Source organism: Lepidochelys kempii, chromosome 5 (assembly GCF_965140285.1).
Source record: "Lepidochelys kempii isolate rLepKem1 chromosome 5, rLepKem1.hap1, whole genome shotgun sequence".
NCBI lineage: Eukaryota > Metazoa > Chordata > Testudines > Cheloniidae > Lepidochelys > Lepidochelys kempii.
This window is the reverse complement of record NC_136384.1, coordinates 75,016,773-75,031,663: the sequence shown is the minus strand read 5'-3', so window position 1 is coordinate 75,031,663 and position 14,891 is coordinate 75,016,773. Positions and strand designations below refer to the sequence as shown.

Genomic DNA, 14,891 nt, shown 5'->3' with positions numbered 1-14,891 from the left:
ACAACCTTTTTGAACATATATTTTCATCATGATACTCCAAGTTCTTCTTAATTTTTTAAATTTGATTAACGTACACAGGAAAGCGAAGCACGGATGCAACTTTTGATTTTAAGGAAATCACTTTTTTCAAAAACAATCAAAAAGCCCCAGTTTAAAAAGCATATTGACTGTGGCAAAGGGGGTTTAAGAGACTTTTTTCTTAAATTCAGCTAGGATTAGAACCCAAGATTTTTGTGGCTCCCAAACCATTTTTCTGAAAAATAAGGTAAAATTTTCTAAAGTGCCTAAATGATTTAGGAGCTGAAGTCCAATTTTTGAAATGACGCAGCCAAATGTTCAAAGGTATTCAGGTGTGTAAAGATGTAGATTGTGCTGAGTGGGATTTTCAAAAGGATCTAAGCAGGTTAGGTACCTAACTCTCATTGAAATCGTTGCCTCTCGCCCCAGGCCATCCTGCCACATCTGCTGCTAGCCAGGGCACTTAGCACAGAGCCCTTTCATTATAAAAGAGTGGGAGCAGGTGGCTGGGGTTTCTCTGTGAGTATTCTGAGACTCTGGAACTGGCATTCCCCTTTCACCCCACAGTCAGGAATAGCTCAAATTTGGTGACCTTCTGGGCATTCTGCAAAAAGCACCTTTTGCCTGCATTTTGAAGAAGACTGAGGGTACACTGCCTAGACAATAAAGGAGCAGAAAGGAGTGTTTGTAGGTGACTGGCTGAGCTCCAGATGAATTGTTTTAATACTGCAATAACTGGAAGTGCTTTGCCAATGTACATCAGGGTTTCTTGAGCTTTGGATAGGTGTTTTTAATAATAATAATTAATACATAAAATAAATATGTACACAAAAATTTAATTAAGGTTAAAATGTTTAATTAATTAACTTTTTAAAATAACAGTGTGTATTTAAAAATAACAGTATAGTATTGTATATAATATTGTACTGATAGATCTTCTAAGAATAGAAAAGGACACAGTACCCATGCTGAGTCTTTAAGATCTGTAAGCAGCAGTTGATACCATTGACTGTAGTGGTCCCTAGCAGGGATGGATGGAGGTTCTTTGAAATGACTCAATTATTTTTAATATGATAGGAACTAGAGGGTAATTATAGGTAGTTGCACATCTATCCCCAAGGCAGCTCTTGAGCTCAGTATAATGGAGTTTTATGCTCATGAGCAATGAGCCCATTTAGGATGAGGTTAAAAAGAGATTTGGGATGTGCTGTTTTTGGTATGCAGTTGATACCTAACTTTATGCTTCCATTTCATCTGACTTGGCCAATACAGTTGGGTAGGATTACCCAGTGCATGCTGGCAACCTAGATTTAGGCAAGGGCTAGTCGGAAACTGAAATAATGTTGGTAGGTAAGGAATGAAGCCAGAGGAGGTGGCAAGAATTGTCAACATCCTTGTCTGAGGGAGTGCCGCTGTCAATTGTGACACAGGTTTGAAGGGGTCTTATTGTACCCAAAGCTGCTACTGGATGCTTAGATTACCAGTGGTAGTTAAAAGTAGGGCTGTCAAGCGATTCAAAAAATAATCGTGATTAATCATGCTGTTAAACGATACTAGAATACCATCTATTTAAATATTTTGGATGCTTTCTACATTTTCAAATATATTGATTTCAATTAAAACTCAAAATACAAAGCATACAGTGCTCACTTTATATTTATTTTTATTACAAATATTTGCACTGTAAAAAACAAAAGAAATAGTATATTTCAATTCACCAAATACAAGTATTGTAGTGCAATCTCTATATAATGAAAGTTGAACTTACAAATGTACAATTATGTACAAAAATAACTGCATTCAAAAATAAAACAATGTAAAACTTTAGAACCTACAAGTCTGCTCAGTCCTACTTCAGCCAATCGCTCAGAAAAAACAAGTTTGGTTATAATTTGCAGGAGATCATGCTGCCCATGTCTTGTTTACAATGTCACCTGAAAGTAAGAACAGGTGTTCGCATGGCACTGTTGTAGCCGGCATCACAAGATATTTACGTGCCAGATGCACTAAAGATTCATATGTCCCTTCATGCTTCAGCCACCCTTCCAGAATACACGCGTCCATACTGATGATGGGTTCTGCTTGATAATGATAGAAAGCAAAGTGATCGGATGCACAGAGGCAGCCCTAGACTAGCTGCCAGCAACTGACACCTAGGCAAACCATGCAATCAATGACCCTCACACCCAAACTGGCAGATCTAGGCTGAGGTTTTTGGTAAACTGGGAAACATTTTGCCCCTTTTTTCCTTGTAATGTTTTTTAAGCATTTTTTTTAAAACAGAGGCTTAATTATTCGGCTTGTCCGTCCATCAGTCTGTGCAACCAATGTTTCTAAGATCAGATAAAATAGAGACACGACATTTTCAGAATAGATTTGTACACAACAGCTAGATGATATTTCAGTCCGATTTCAAATAAAAATGCATTAAAAATGTTAATTATAATTTTATTATTACAAATCCAAAATCATCCATTACACTATCCTGCTTTAACTGCCATTACCACCACATCCAATATAGAAAGAAATAAGGAAACTCTTCAATGAACTTTAACCTGTGTTTACAAAACAAACACTCTGTGCTCTTAAAACATGACTTTTCTTGCTTTAAGTTTTGAAAATTCAGGCACTTGGTCTTTTAGATCCAGTTTTCCAGCTATTTCATGGTCTATTGACATTGTGGCAAGTCCAACAAGTCTCTCTTGCACCATTGCTGAGCGCAGATATGTTTTTATCAATTTTAACTTTGAGACACTATGTTCCCCCACTAGCTATGGAAACTGGCAAAGTTAAAAGAACGTGTAGAGCTATAAAAATGTTTGGAAAACTGTCTGTGAGTTTATTTTTACAGACAAACTCCAGTACTTCTTCAGGAGTGGAATGTTTCTGAAGTCATCTTGAAAAAGCCTGAAGCTCACTACACAAATCTGTAGCATCAATGTCTTTTGAATTGTCATGAGTCAATGCCGAGTCCAGTTTTATACAAAATTCTCTTATCTGTTTTGCTGTTTTCTTTTGCAAGCTGTGGATATCATATAGAAAGCCAAATACTGACTCTAGCTGCTGCATCTGTTGAAATCTTTCCTCAACTGAGAGAATAGCAGTATCAAGGACTGCGAAGTAGAAATTCACTTTGAACCTTTGTTTTGGGTTCTGAATGGGTGTGTCTCGTCCTTCGTATGAAAACTGCTGTTTCTTTTGCTGAATGCGAACTGGCTCTGGTTCAAATTCTGTCAGAAAGTCTATTTCTTCAGCAAGCTCAAGATAATCTACCAGTGTTCTTTCAAACCCTTCATCACTTCTGAATTCCTCCAGAATATTTTAGTTTGCTGCAGTTTTTGAATAGCAGACTGTATGTTCAAGTTCTTTTCCTGAAGCTGCTTACTAGTTAGGTTAATCTCGAAAAGGACCACAAAATGAGTGAAGTCATAAATTAGAACTTGGAAAGGCCATTTGCAAGAGCCTTTGCATCTGAACGTGCTGTATTGCCAGATGATCCAGTAAAGGTAGTATCATCAGAAATTTCAATTAGGGCATCATAAATGTTTCCAAGTTCATAGCGAAGAGGTTTCAAAGCATCAATGTGACTTTCCCATCTTGTCTGACTAAGTGGTTTCACAGTTAGAGAATTCACATGCCGAGTCAGAATCTCCCAATGACATGTTGAGCCTGAGAAAAACACATAAACACGTTGCCCCAGGTCAAAGAAACTGCTTGCCTCCAAACTGCATCATTGACAACCAAATTCAGAGAATGAGCATTGCAAGGAACGAAAAAGGATTGATTTCCATCTTTCTCCTTTGCACACAATTGTCTTTACCCTTCATATTACTCCCATTATCATAGCCTTGGCCATGTAAGTTTTGAACAGATAATGACATTGTTTCAGGCTCTTATAGATTAGGATGAGTCATAAATGCTCAGTCGTGTCCTTCAGTGGTATGAAACCGAAAAAATGTTCCTTTATGAGACATAAACATTATCTTCATCTGCAGACTTTTCCATATCCACAAAACAAATGATCGTTGTCATTTGTTCAACATGACTCACATCTGGTGTACAGTCCAGTATTATTGAAAAGTATTTTGCAGAATGGGCAGCTCTACAATTTTCTTTTTAAAGACATTTGCTAGGATTTGAATCAGTTCATTCTGCATATTTTTTCCTAAGTAATGAACCTGTGTTTCATGATCAGTTATTTTACATAGATGCTCCTTCATGACTGGATCAAACAAAGCTAAGTATTCAACAATTTTTTAAAAGTTTCCATTACCTGGAGTGTATAATTTTTCATTTCTACTGTGGCCGTGGAATGCTACATTTTGCCCACCGAGAACTCTCACTCAAGCAATCAGATGCTCCAATATTTGTTGCCAATATTCTTTTTCCTTGATCACACATAAATTTTCTTCATTAATAGTTTTTCCTTTTTTAATCCTAATTCAAGTTCTTTCCAATTTTGAAAACATTCCAAATGTTCTGTACTTCTTTCATGTGAAGAAAGAATTGAAGATATGTTTTTCCAGTCCTTTGAACTATTTTCAGTAAGTGATGTACCAATTGTTTGATTTCTAAACAACTTGCAGCAAAAGCAAAACACAGAGTCCTTTGACACTGAATATTGTAACCAGTTTTGATTAATTTCTTCCCCATTAATGAGTTTCCTCTTTTAATGCTGAGCAGAGAATTTTCTTTTATTTCCATCCTTAGGGAAGGGAAATTAATGAACTTATTCAGGTCCATGTTCCACGAGAATTTGCCACACGCTGTCATCACATCTGGGCCATGAAGCTGGGTCCCCATACTGTAACTTGTTTGTAACTTCCTCATCCTTTCTTCCTTCTACTTCATTTACTTCAATTTCTGCATGTCTCTCTGAAGGTGAATAAATTTTCTCCACTTCCATATCAGTCTGATGCTGTGAGCTGCCTTCATCTAGAAATCAGTTTCCATCATCTTGAGTTTCCAAACTGCTTCCATGCAGATGTGAGCTAACCTCCTATCCAAGTAAAATTCCTTCATCTGGATGCTGTGAACTGCTTCCATCTTTATTTGGATTAAAGAGAAGATATTTCAGGAAGGATATCTGCTGTTTTGCTTGGTCCTTTTCCTTCTCAGCCTTTCTTTTACGATACTCAGCTCCTGAGGGTTTTCTTTTTCCTCTTTCTGCCATGGGGCATTTGAATATTGTTATGTACTAATTGTGCTCCCGACTGCAAGCATTTTAGCATTAAGGATGGCTGACACACCACATGGTTGGCGATTTAAACCACATTGCAGCCATCCCAACACATCTTTTCACTGCTTAAAGGTTCAATGATTAGTAACATACACTCACTTACCTATCAAAACAGTTAGTTACAGCGTTTACTCAGGAACAAAATGACTTTTTTCGATGTTATAACCCGAAACCAGTTGTTTGGAAAGTAATCCACTCCCTCACAGTTACCCGATTGGAGTGTGATGTCATCACTTTTGTAGTGTATTAAGCATTAATGTTGTTTTTTTTCCTTTATGGACCTTATTTATTACATGTGAACTAGTTATAACAAAGAAAAGTTAATAATTATGCAGCCCAATAATAACACTAAGGTTTAAAGATACTTACATTTTGGATTTATAATGCTAAAAGATGTTATTTTTTATTCTTTGGCACCAAGAAACACAATTTTCCACAGTGTTTGCTCAATTCTTAACCATCTACCTGCAAAGTGTGTTAAAATGACCATTTGACATGTATCAACTTGCAATATCTTTGCTCTACATGAATTTTCGTCTATGTGACATTGATGTATATTCAAGTTAGGTGTCACTAACATTACAGCTCTTGCTGCTGGCCGATGTGTTTCATTGTGGCTGAGTTATTGCTTATTGAAATTGCAGAGTGAGTCATCTTGACCCTACGTCACAGATTGAAATTTTTTTTGCTAAAATATTATTTATTTTTTCAGTAAATAAAAGATTTGACATATTAATAAATTCTCAGAAATGTAGAAAAATTAATTATAATTCATATTTCCTCCGTACGCACACAGAAATTGAAATAGTGACATATTTGTTATTTTATTTGTATTTTTTTCAGCTTTTTCATTTTTTTTTATTTGATTTTTTTCCCCTCGAATTTGGCAGCCCATTTAAGTTGGCACCCTAGGCGCTCACCTAGTTCGCCTCTATGGATGAGCTGCCCCTGCTGACGCATGTTCATTTTCATCATCTGAGTCAGTTGCCACCAGCTGAAAGTTGATTTTCTTTTTTGGTGGTTCGGGTTCTGTAGTTTCCGCATCGGAGTGTTGCTCTTTTAAGACTTCTGAAAGCATTTTCCACCCCTCTCAGATTTTGAAAGGCACTCAGATTCTTAAACGTTGGGTCAAGTTGGGTCACATTGGTACCTTCTTTGCATTTTGTCAAATCTGCTGTGAAAGTGTTCTTAAAACAAACACGTGCTGTGTCATCATCCAAGACTGCTATAACATGAAATTTATGGCAGAATGCGGGTAAAACAGAACAGGAGACATACAATTCTCCCCCAAGGAGTTCAGTCACAAATGTAATGAACGCATTATTTTTTATCTAGCATCGTCAGCATGGAAGCATGTCCTGTCGAATGGTGGCCGAAGCATGAAGGGTCATCTGAATGTTTAGCATATCTGGTATGTAAATACCTTGCAACACTCACTACAAAAGTGCCATGCGAATGCCTGTTCTCACTTTCAGGTGACATTGTAAATAAGCAGTCAGCAATATCTCCCGTAAATGTAAACAAACTTGTTTGTCTTAGCAATTGGTTGAACAAGAAGTAGGACTGAGTAGACTTGTAGGCTCTAAAGTTGTACATTGTTTTGAGTGCAGTTATGTAACAAAAAAAATCTACATTTGTAAATTACACTTTCAGGATAAAGAGATTACACTGCAATACTTGTATGAGGTAAATTGAACAATACTATTTATTTTATCATTTTTACAGTGCAAATATTTGTAATAAAAAATAATAATATAAAGTACACTTTGTATTGTGTTGTAATAGAAATCAATATATTTGAAAATGTAGAAAAACATCCAAAAATATTAAATACATTTCAATTGGTATTCTATTGTTTAACAGTGCGATTAATCACGATTAATTTTTTTAATTGCAGTTAAATTTTTTGAATCAATCATGTGAGTTAACTGCGATTAATCAACAGCCCTAGTTAAAAGCCTATTTACAGCTACATTAGGTGAGATAAAAGCTATTAGAAAGTTTTCATACAATTATTAAAAAATAAATATACCAAGCTTTTTTCAAAATTGGGTATTTTTATGAATTCTTTTGTTTGTTTTCTCAATTTTTTTTTAAACTGGAAACAAAAAAAAAGTTTTTCAGGTTATTTTTTAATTTGTTTTTCAATTTTTTTACTGTTTTCCCCTTTCTCTTTTCTTCACTGGGGAAAAAGCAAAGCAAACAGGAAAATTTTAATTGTTTCAAACTGAAACTTTTCCAAATTGAACATTTTCTATATCAATTATAGTTTTCATGAAACCATTTCAATCAATAAAATAAGATCTGTTTAGAAACTTGTGGAATGAAAATGATTTTGAAATTTTTGAGATGTTTTGGGAATTGTTTTTCCATTTTGCAATTAGTTCTATGTTTCTTCTGAACCTGGATCTCACTATACTTATCCATACATATGTATAGAGATGAATGTGAAAGAGAGAGAAATGTTACAACCTGAATAAAATGGATGTGTGAGATATTTTGGTACATTTTCTCAATACTAACTCCTCTAGTTTGTGCTAGAGCTGCTATAAGGGGCAGGAAGGGATATTGAATAAGTCACGTTATATTTCCTTGTTAGTTTAGTGAGGGGATATGGAAGACATATTTCACTTGCTTAACTTTCTAGACTTACTAGATGAGAAGTGTCCCTGTCTCCCTTTGGCTTGTTGTAGTGTCCCGTTGATATTGTTATTTGGAAAATGCTTAACACTGACTTTGTAAGTATTGCTGTAACATAGTCAACTAAAATTACATTTAAAAACAGCAAATTTACTTCCTGTATTAACTCACTAAGCAGCTAATAATTCAGAACCTCTGTTATAGAATTCCTTAAAAATATCATTTGTGTGATTTTCCTCTCACTATTTGTAACGTTTTATCTATTAACCTAAAATATATAATATCATTTTATACATATTTCTACATGTATTAGTGCTAAGCAGTGTAGAGGGGATCTAAAAGTCATTGTCCCAGCTAAGGGAGGATCCCAAGCCACAGGCATAGCTGTAAGGGTGTCTTCCAAGGGCCCCCTTGCAAGCCATGGCATAAGGTTCATGCCAACGGAGGGAGCGGGACTACACCATACAGCCCTGTAGACATTCTGGGCAGCATTGTGGACCATAGAGGCACAGCACAAAATCTCACCTACAGTATTTTAAAATTTTCCTGGTCAGGGAATGTTCTAGAAAAAGTCATACTAATTTCATTAAAATCTCACCAAAAAGCCTGAAAGCTTTCTTTTCTTTTCTTTTCTTTTCTTTTCTTTTCTTTTCTTTTCTTTTCTTTTCTTTTCTCAGCAGATTATGGGGGGGGGGGAAGAAATCATTTATGTTTTAACAAAGTATTATATAGTCTCAGAGATTCACTAAATCTCCCAACTACAGTATAAAATCTATTGAGTTTAACATTAGTTTTTAAACTTGTTTGCGAATGAACTGTATTCAGACACTGTGTCTAGGACCATACCATGATTTTGCTCAAGTACACACCTAAGATAGTGAATAGTGTTTTTTTTTTTAACCTGGTTAATAACACATATATATCCATTCACATTGACCAGGCCAAACTGGTTCAATCACAACTACATGTAACTAGCCATTGTTAAACTCTGTATTGGCAATGTAGAATAGGTATCACATTACCTTTTCATGTCCATACATGTTTGATACTTGGCTGAAATTGAAATTGATGTAGATTCCCGACGTAGCAAATGAATTAAGCAATGTGCTCTGCAAATCTTTTTCTGCTCTTTTATAATCTTAGTTTTAAATTTTAGATCAAGACAGCAGCGCTGAGGATAAGAACAATGTGTATCACCAGAGGGGAAAATAATCAGAAAAAGGAATAAGATCAAGTAAGTGAAGCCTCCTCTTTCTCTTCATCATGGGGCTGCTACTTTCTCTCCACATACAAGAGAACACTGTGTTTTTTGTAATATCTCACCTGGACTCGTTCTACCAAAATTCAGTTTCCTTATTTCCAGGACACACTAGAGTCAATAACATACCAGGATGTTTTACATTGTACACTACATTTGTAGCGGAAGAGAGATGGTGAACAGACAAAATTGCTTCTCAGAGTTTCCAGTTTTTTCTGGCGAATGCTTCTGAAAACAGAAGAGGCTCTTAAGCCTGACAAGACATTTAGTGTAAACAATTTGCATCCTATAGCCCTCTAAGAAAAGGCGGAAGACAGAAAAGCTCCAACAGATAATGTCACAGGCAAGGTTGTTGATGATACTGAACTGGAAGACTCATTAACTAATAAAGGACAATGTAAAATGTAATCTGATTCAGAATGACTGGAATTGTTTAAGTACCTGACTAATAGAGTGCAAATGGAGTTCACTGCAGATTCAAATATTAGTAAATTCTGAAGTAAAGAGCCACAAGATATGAGATAAATAGTAAGGCAGGGTAATAAACTGACAAGAAAATAGATTTGAAAGAAATTGGACGAAAATGTTGTATTAAAAGTCATCAGATTGTCAGCTGCAATGAAGAAAGCAGTCAGAAATATTGCTAGAGAAATATACAGAAGGACGAGATTTAAAGAAACACTATAAAGAACAGTATACATCACTGTTCACCATAGATATAATAGTCTGGCATGATAGCAAGTCTCCTTAAGTTACTTTATAAGAAAGGATTAAGAAAGTTGAACTTATTCTCACTGGAGGAAAGGAGAGTTCGTAATGACCTAATTTAGAGATTTTTAAATTGTAAAAGGGATTGATAAAATTGATCCACACAGTGCTGAACTGTAATAGCCTTACATTCAAGAAGTTTGCAACCAGCTCTCTGTGGAGAAACAAATCAATAGAATCTCTCCTACCTGCCAAACTCCTCTTTATGTTAAAGAGGTTCATTCTGAACAGCCGATTGTTTAAGTAACTTAATCAGTTCTTTGCGGGTTTTTTTCTGTGCGCACATGGAATGTGTACCTGTCACAGGGATGCAGAAGAAGGGAAGGGGACATGGCTTCAGCTGACAAAAGCAATTATCTTTAAATCGCTAGTCTGAACATTTATCTTCAATGTAGTATATAACATAGTAAACTAGTATGTTCCTAGGAAAAGTAAATGTAAAGCAATGGAGTTACCCAGATGCTACTCTATTGACACCAATGGAGTTACTTCTAATTTACATCAGGGTAAGTGAGAGAAGAATTGGGTCCATAAGGACCTGGACCACTTTGTACAGTCGTTTATTCCCATGCAAAATGAGTATAAAATGCTTCCTGATCTGAATGGTTACACCAACTTCAGACTCTCTTTGCACTGGTGGAAATGACTATAGAAAGTGCAGGGCAAGAGAGAATCAGGGCCCTTAATCACAAGCACTGGATTTAGCTTTCAGCTGCAGAACTGTATTAGCTTTATAATTCTCCCCTCTCCCCACAGCTTCCCTCTGCTCCCCAATGACATAGAAAAATACAAGTTTAAAATAGACTTTTAAATTTTCGGGGAAAATACTGAAATTGTATGATGTATATAACATGCACTAACAATATTATGTCCTTGTCTCTTGAGAAAGAAAGTAAAAAAATTCCTGCACATATTCTTACATTTTCTGGTAAAATTTCTCTTGAAGATTACAACTAAGGGACTTCAGTCTCTTGGATTTTGATTAGAATGAAGTCATAAATTGTAAATGAACAAAGATTGTCCATACTCAACTGTTTTATACAAGTTGGAAACAAATTTCAATTTGCTCACCCTTTTCCGAGGTTACCCAAGTTGGTATTGTTTGAAAATTGGTTGCAGTCTGTTAAGTAGTCCGGATAAAATAGCAAAGAACTAGAACAGAGTGAAGACAAGACTAGCAGTTCAATGGGCCAAGTGCATCCACAATATGGTGAATAGAATCACACTTAGTATGAGTTTGTCTGCACTACCATATGCACTACCTATATGACTGGAATAAAAAAAGCTTAATCTCCTTAGAGGAAGATAGTTTCCTACAGCCAAATGGATTAGGTCCTTTACATCAAGAATTATTCAGAATCAGGGTGTCTATTTGTGGTTTGTTTGGTTTTCCATTTGGTTGTAGTGTCTTTTTTCTGGGCTGCATAATGGTCAGTTACTCAAGAGGCTACTTTCTGATGGGTGATTGGAAGGAATATGGTGGCCACGGCATTCCCAATTTCAGTTCTGAATGGATTCCTATATATAGCAATCTCGATTTACTGATCAGAATAAACTATCCAGGTTAGATTGGGTAACACTTTTAATGCCATTCCATCGAATATAATTTCTAATTCAGGAAGCTTTCCAACACCAGTGCTAGCCATTGCTTTTCTCTACAATGCAGTAGGTTGGGATCCACCAATTTTTATTGCTCTTCCTCTGGATGAATAGAAAATGGTGGGAAGCATTGAGGTTTCATCCATAAATATGCAGATAAAGCCATTAAGTAGCATTGAATCACTGAATTATAAATCAACTCAGTTAAGAGTCAGAGAAATAAATACAAACCCCAGCTAGAGTTTGCCAGCTCCTGGAACTTTGGCCTGAGCCTGTAGGGGGTCCTGCCATATGGACTACAACAATAATGACTGCCAGAGATTTCTGTGTATGGGTCAGGCAATACCAGCCCTGCAGAGTGACCGAACTCCAACCTGGCTCTGGCTACGAGAGCTAGCTGAGACCTCCATGGGACTCTGGACCAGGGAACCAGGAGAGTACCATGCCCGCTCCAGGTACAAAGACACAGTAAAGTAACCCCTCTTGTTAAGCAGGCTAATGTTTGCAGCACTCATCTCTGGCCTCATGAACTTGTAATTTTATGTGTGTTGATTATATTTCTACTTGTCTCAAACAAAAAGGTCAGTCAAGATGCACTATTTCATTACCTTTAGAAATACATTGCTCAACATTCTCATACTTGTGGTGGAATAACATATGGAGAGCCTAGGGCTAAGCCAACCTGATTACAGAATGAGCCCCACCTGAGAGGGATTTGGCAATTCCCCATAAAGAGCAGAAGATGGATGCAATAAAGAGGAAGAACCAGGCTTAAGTGATGATGAAGGCCAGCTGGGGAAAGAGTACTAAGAAGAAACCTCAAAGAGTAAAGAAAAGCTCTTCAGACAGTGGCCTGGGAGAGATCCTGGAACCTAGAATAGAAGGTTCCCCTACTGGTGCTAAGGAATGTGGCATACAAAGCCTAATGCAAGGGTTATTGAACCCAGCAGGGTGTTGCCGGCTAAGCCTGGAATACAGGCTGAGAAATAGCCCCAGTGAAGGCAGATGGGTTTTACTTGTGTTAATGATACTTTTTTGGAGTTTTAAGTTTGGATAATTGTCCTCCTGGAAGGGGTGGACTTAAGTTAGTGAGCTGGCTTCAAGGATGAGTCACTGGAAGAAAAGCATCACAATGCTGGAGAGACTGCTGGCTGGGGGTGCCAGAAAAACAAGAGCTGCTACACTACACCTGGCTATGAGGGGTTGCCTACTAGTGAGTAGATTGATTTACACGTGGTTTGACTGAATATAATTATACTTTCCCTAAATGTCTCTTCTCTCCTGTAAAGATATCTGTAAAATTGTTCTGTGTCTAAAAAAGACTTGGATTTAGCTGTCTGAATACTCACTACAGCTATATCAAGTCAAGAAAAAGCAGAACAAAATAATCACACAGTCCTGTTATAACTAACAATTGAGATATTGTGTTACATCCTTGGACTGTGCTCCAGTTTAGGATGGAAAAGTGAAATTGTCCAAACTTTAAAAGACAAAAACATTGAGTGAAATAAGGAAATCTGAACAATATTGTGGTTTTCTTGGATAGCTAAAGTTGAGGAGTTAAAGCTAAGTGGCTCACGAGTAGTACCAATAGAGACAGCTTTGTGGTCTATGAAACTAACGTTGACTTTCATTCACTATTTTTTATTTTGAAAAGTGTGATAGTCTTTCCACTGTCCTGCTCATATTCTATTCTTTTTTGGAAAAATTGCAGACTTAAAATTGTGTGGCATCTGAAGATCTGACACTTCTATAAATTGAGCATAATTATAACTGTTCTCTACTGAGTCTCTTCCTGTGGTAGCTAGGCACTTTAAATATCACTTGATATAAAAGGCAAGGGCTAGCAGTAGAATATTCTTCATGAGGAGCCCTCAGCTTGAAAACCAGCTTCCACTCTGGTTCTCAAGTACTCAGTCATTTGACATACTGCATGGCCAACTACTTTTTAATGTAGGCTTTTGAAGAGGGGGGTTTCTGATGAAAGTGAGGATTGTGGTGGAGGGGAACCTCTTTCTTTTAGGCTAGGTTTTACTTTAATTTGTTTGGGATTAGTTATTGGTTTGAACAACTGGGTGGTTTTGTGTTCTGTCAAAGGTAAATACACACTCCTTTTTCTGTATGTTTGTACGTAGAAATAAATATACAAATCTAGAAATGTTAAACATGGTAATATACCATCACAAGTGAGAATCTTCTGTTTTCTTTCTGGATGATTAATGGTAATTTCTAATTCTTTAAAGGTCAATATAGGCTGTTTACATGGACTGTGGACTGCCAGCTGACACTTTTGCATCTAGATTTATAAGGGCTAATTCTGGGCTTGAAGGTGTCTTGTTCAGAGGTGATAAGAAATATTTCTGCCTTTTATCAAGACTGGTGGAGTTATTGCCCATAAACTGCCAGATGCATAGATTAAAGTTGCCAGATGGATCAGTGGTCTGCTGCTGTCACTCCATGTAATTTCATGGAGCTCAGCACTATCTTTTTTCTTTTCTTTCGCATTCTCTTTCTGTCTGGCTATTTTCTCACATCAAAATTACATGGGGTATTCATCTTCTATGCACTGGTTGTTAGATGTCTGCTAGCTATAGTAATGCCAAGATGCAACTTTGAAAAAGCAGAAATGCTGGGGCTAAAAGAGTGCAGGAATCTCTGTACTCCCCGCAGTTCATAATTGCATACAATACTCCTTGCAGTAATAAGGCACAAAAGAATGAGATTAAGGTCAAAGCCTTAGCTCCACTGATTGCATTGACAATTCACACCAGCTCAGGATCTACCCCATTAACTGTGAATTTTCTTGCCTGGCATAGGCTGTCAAACTTTCATTTTATGAAACAAAATTATTTTTTAGTTGTGGTGTTGGGATTGCTGGTGAAGAATCATATTCTCACTTAGTGCCTGAGCTTGAGAGGGGCTGAGTACTTGCAGTTCCTATTGACTTCAGTGGAAGCTTAGCACCTTTGAAAACTAGGCAATGAGCTTGTTTGTCGCCCTGTGAATTCAATGTTCATTTACATTGCTCTGGTCGGGGGGAAGAATCCACTTGAGTATACACTGAATTTTGCAGATGCTTCTGATAACCAATGGTGTTTCTTTTTAGAACTTGATTTTTAATGTGAGTCTTGATATTTGGAAAAACAAGACAGAGGTATAAACTTCTAGAATGTTATACAGTGTGATAAGCTGGAAACTGCATATCAGCCACACACTGCTTAAATCAACACACAGGTGTTCTATTCTTCCATCATAGTCTTGGAATGTAGCAATTGGACATCGTAATTTCAAAGGCTTTAGTAATTGCACAAGCTCACATGGTTACATATATGATTTCTTGAAAATCTTGTATCGGAGAGGTATCTGTAT

General features: G+C 36.7%; 1 long non-coding RNA gene across 13 annotated transcripts in view; it reads left to right on the top strand.

Annotated features, from left to right (window-relative positions):
* LOC140911533 (uncharacterized) overlaps nucleotides 1–14,891 on the top strand; it is a 402,004-nt gene that overhangs the window by 147,873 nt on the left and 239,240 nt on the right. For 12 of the 13 annotated variants that reach the window (XR_012159020.2, XR_012159019.2, XR_013635800.1 and 9 more), the window contains one exon: nucleotides 9,054–9,131. This is a non-coding gene — a long non-coding RNA (uncharacterized LOC140911533). Of the gene's footprint in view, nucleotides 1–6,592; nucleotides 6,669–9,053; nucleotides 9,132–14,891 lie in introns of all 13 variants that reach the window. The other variant, XR_013635803.1, reaches the window with a different exon arrangement.